This window comes from Lissotriton vulgaris, chromosome 3_1 (genome assembly GCF_964263255.1).
Source record: "Lissotriton vulgaris chromosome 3_1, aLisVul1.2, whole genome shotgun sequence".
Lineage (NCBI taxonomy): Eukaryota > Metazoa > Chordata > Amphibia > Caudata > Salamandridae > Lissotriton > Lissotriton vulgaris.
Genome location: NC_141689.1, coordinates 776,074,663 through 776,079,130, shown reverse-complemented (window position 1 = coordinate 776,079,130; position 4,468 = coordinate 776,074,663). Strand labels below are relative to the sequence as shown.

Below are 4,468 nucleotides of genomic sequence, written 5' to 3'. Positions count from 1 at the left end.
AGGACATAGAGCACACGCACAAGAAACTCAGACACAGCTAATTTCAGCAACTATGCCAAAAGAGGAGATAGCAAAATATTAGTTGGATGACCAAACAGACACCTACTTTGAACAAGAGCCATTTACTTAGGAGGCAGGCAATAAAGTATTGAGAATGTCTGGTAGACAGTGTATCCTCAGAGTGGGTGTTCAGTGCAACAGTGGTCATTTTCAGAGACAGAACAATCATTTTCTCTCCTCAAATGTGGGGAGAATGATAATGTTTGAACTGAATAAACATTTCATCCATTTCATCTCCAAAAATGTTATTGCTTCACTAGACACAACAGTGGATGTGGTAGCTAGTGTGGCAAGTGGTCATGCTCTTGATGATCTCATTGAATTTGTAGATTAATTATCTTTTTTTTTTGGGAGAGTGCTTAAGATCTTTAATGCAGTACAACATTTCCCTCTACATGTGGGGGATCCCACCACAGTAAACAACATTTGTCAGGAGTGATCATCAGGGCACACGTGGACTAACATCTCACACAAACCCCACACTGCTGGGAGTGCATGCAGCTCTGAAGCTGCCAAGATGGTGGGAGTGCAAGTAGTTCAGAGGATGCATGAGACAGAAACCCAAGATTAAGCTCATGAACTCTGCAGGATATACTAGGCAGTCCTAATGTGGCAAGAATCCATGGACACCTATAGTGGGGAGATCTATGCAGGTTTAAGACTGGGCAACAGCAATGCTGGCACATGTGAAAGGAGAGACTAATGGATTCATTCTCTGTAGTTAATCACCACTGCAATCTTGGATCCTCGACACAGTAGTGGAGAAGACCACAAAGCAGGCCACTATGCATTTTTGCATAGAGGAGAGAGTCAGAAGCATTGACAGGTGTACTAAATAAGTGCATTAATGTCCAACACATTCACACTAAAAGTGCAAAAATGCACCCGTCATTCATCACCATAAATACAAATAAACATTACGCTTGGAGTCTTTGGAACAAGAGATCAGGGAATGCTCTGTTCAATGGCTTGGGGTCAGAATACAGGTACCAAGATAATGCGCAACCAATAGCACTAAACCAATAGTACTGAGGATTTGAGATCAGACCATGGTGCTGTAACAGTCAGCAGTAGTCAATGCTTGGGTAAGGGGAGGGTACTGGGCAGAAAGCGCAAACTAATTCTCACAGAGGTAAACATGTGGACGAGTCGCTCCCCGACCTTAAGCAGATTCATGGAGGCTTTTCCTTTGTGTTTGTTCCCAAGATACCTATAATTCAACATTCACTCTACAAATGTGACAGAAGAACACAGCAAGCAGTCTAGGCTAATGCAAGTGAGGGTACAGGTGGAGTTTAGCAGCTTGTTGATCTTTAAGGGACTGGTACCACACGCATGGTGTTTGTGTAACCAGAACCTGGACGCCAGCCTGTCAACACGATTACCACATCACCAGACTTGAAGAAACCTCTAGCCTTGCCAATATCCAAGGCAAAATTCACCCGACGATCTACATCCTCTGCCCAGGACTCATCGACAGGCTCCTTGTACAGGACAGGAAAGATACCACGGTACAGATGTGCCTGTCGAGCTGTCTGCCCATTACGTGTAACTGCAATAATGGGAGCACGTGGCCGATATCTGGACAACAAGTGAGCAGACCTTCCAGACTTGGTGAGGACGATAATGGCTCCACTGGAGCATTTGAATGAGGCCTCCACAGCTCCAACAGCAGTTGCTTCAGTTGGGTCACAGGTTAGGGGTGATACCCGCCGGAGTTCCTCAAACAGCTGACGGTGAAAGATGGCAGCTTCTGCCTCGCGGGCAATAGCATGTTGCATTCTGACAGCCTCCAGTGGGTAATCTCCTTTAGCAGTCTCTCCCGACAGCATGATGCAGTCTGCTCCATCCAAAACAGCATTGGCAACATCGCTACTTTCTGCACGTGTTGGACGGGGCTTCTTAATCATACTTTCTAACATCTGTGTGGCACATATGACTGGCTTTCCTGCTCGGTTGCAACGCCCAATCATCATCTTTTGGGCAAGGAATATTTTCTCTGCAGGAATCTCAATTCCAAGATCTCCTCGTGCCACCATTATCCCATCACTGGCCTCCAGGATCTCATCAAACCTGCGCACGCCTTCATGGTTCTCAATTTTGCTGATGATTTTGATATTCTTTCCTTTCTCCCCAAGTACATTCCTGACAGCTTGGACATCTGCATCTTTGCGAATAAAACATGCGAACACCATGTCCACATCCTGTGCAACACCAAATTGCAAGTCCTGGATGTCCTTCTCAGAAACAGCAGGAAGGTCAACAGCTGCACCAGGTAGGTTCACCACCTTCTTGCTACCCAAAGATCCCCCATTCTCCACCTCAGTGAGGACATAATCAGCACCAAATTCCTTCACCAACAGGGAGATCAGGCCATCAGCTACGTAGATTTTGCTACCAGGCTGCACGACCTTGGGTAGATTCTTGTAGTCCAACCAAAGAACTTTGTCATCACAATTTTCATTGTAGGCATCATCTAGAGTTATTTTGAGCGGAGCTCCTTTCTTCAACTCAACCTCTGCTGTGCCACTTCCCTTTATAAGCCCAGTGCAAATCTCTGGACCTTTAGTGTCCAGTGCGATGGCAACTGGGCAGTAGAGAATGGGGTTTGAAGCAAAGCTTTCTGTAGCCCCCCGTACATTCTTAATTGTGCCTGCATGGTACACATGGGTTCCGTGTGAGAAATTGAGACGAGCCACGTTCATGCCAGATTTTATCATTTCTTTGAGGGTCTCAACAGCACAGGATGCAGGGCCAATAGTACAGATAATTCCAGTATTCCTCGCCACAATTGGCTCAGAGTCTATGTCCAGGCGGCACATGTGTTCTAGGAAGGTGTCAGCACTGGCAGCATGGAGTTGCTGTGTTTGGATGAAGGCACTTCCTTCCTCCGAGGAGTGGTGCTTCGACATGGTTGCCTCGGAGATTCACCTGCTTCCTACTCTGCGCTCTCTGTCAGCTCGTCTGCCGGCTTCTGGCTTCTCCTCCCCAAGGTGAACTATTGGCGCCAGATTAATTATCTTTGTTGAAATCTAGTTTTGCTATAGTTTGATTGCCATCCTTTTATCTGAGTACAATTTACTGATAATAACTTGTTTTTAAGGTTAATTTCACCTGATGAATGTTGATGCAAGAGGAAGGAAAATTTGGCAACTATCATATATGGCTCTTCCTTTCTGTTTTATTTGTGCAGCTAGTAATATATTTAGACATCTAAGAGGCTCTTTAAAGTAATTGCCTTGAACACCTCTTATTGTTGCTGCACATTTCTGTTTTCGATTTACAGTTCCATGTGAAAACAAGGTTGTACATTTAAAGATGTTAACATATTTGGGATTACTAGTAACATAACAAAGTATACTATATTTATAATTACTGAGATACTTTACTATAATTGCCTTGAATGCCTGCTATTGTCAATGCACTTCATTGCTTTGGCCTGAATTCCTTTGTGAAAGAAAGGCTACGCATTTTAACAATGCCAGCACAAGGTGGGATAGCTAATAATATAACTAGTCGTTTTATTTTTCACTTTGCTACTAATGCACTTTTATTGTATTCACTTAGAATATACACTATAATTGATCCATTTTAATGTGTCTGGCCTACAATGTAATGCACTCTGATAGTAATATAGGGTGTTGAAATTAATTTCTATCAGATGTTCAGTTACTAATAAATAAATAAAGAAGTTAAAAAAATGGACTTCACTTTCTGGATTAAACAAAAGTAACAGTAACACATGAGAATTACTGGCTGTTAAAAAACTGTTTTATTTGTATATTTGTTGTGCTAATGTTAGCTTTGACATCATAGCTTTGTTTTTCTAAATTGGTATGGGATTTTTCTTGTGTTGTGTTTCACTTTCTTACTGTTTGTGTGCTGCATTGCCTCTGAATTAAGCTTAATTTCTTTTGTTCCAAGCTACTAGAAGATTAAGTAGAGGTTATTTGAATGACTTTTGTAGATCACCCTGACAGGGATTCTGGTGGTTGCTTGAACAGGTTTAACACCCCATTCAACCAACAACCCAATTTCTCACAAGCATTATTCCACCAAGCGTAATTTTGCGCCATTTAAGGTAAACATTTACAGCAAAATGCACGATTCCCTGTACCGGAAAAGAATGTGAGCTGCTGTTGCAGCTCTTTTGATTTGTTACACCTAATGTGGATGCATTTTGTGCTCAAATATAGCTTGAAATAATGGATTTGCCTTTCACATAATTACGTGTCATTTTGTGTAATCTTTCTAGAATTTGAAGTAATTAGGCAAACACAAATTACATACATTTTGCCCATCCCTAATACATAGGTCTGTCATGGTCGGCACCATTTCTTCAATTTCCCATGCCTAAACTTTCATTCCCATGCTCAGCTGTCAGCGATGAGTGGTGAGGGCTGCATTT

General features: G+C 42.6%; 1 pseudogene across 1 annotated transcript; it reads right to left on the bottom strand.

Moving 5' to 3' along the window:
• Positions 1-416: 416 nt before the first annotated feature.
• Positions 417-3,061, bottom strand: LOC147727025 (pyruvate kinase PKM pseudogene; annotated as a pseudogene). The gene has a single exon (XR_015309307.1). The product of XR_015309307.1 is annotated as a pyruvate kinase PKM pseudogene (transcript).
• Positions 3,062-4,468: the final 1,407 nt, after the last annotated feature.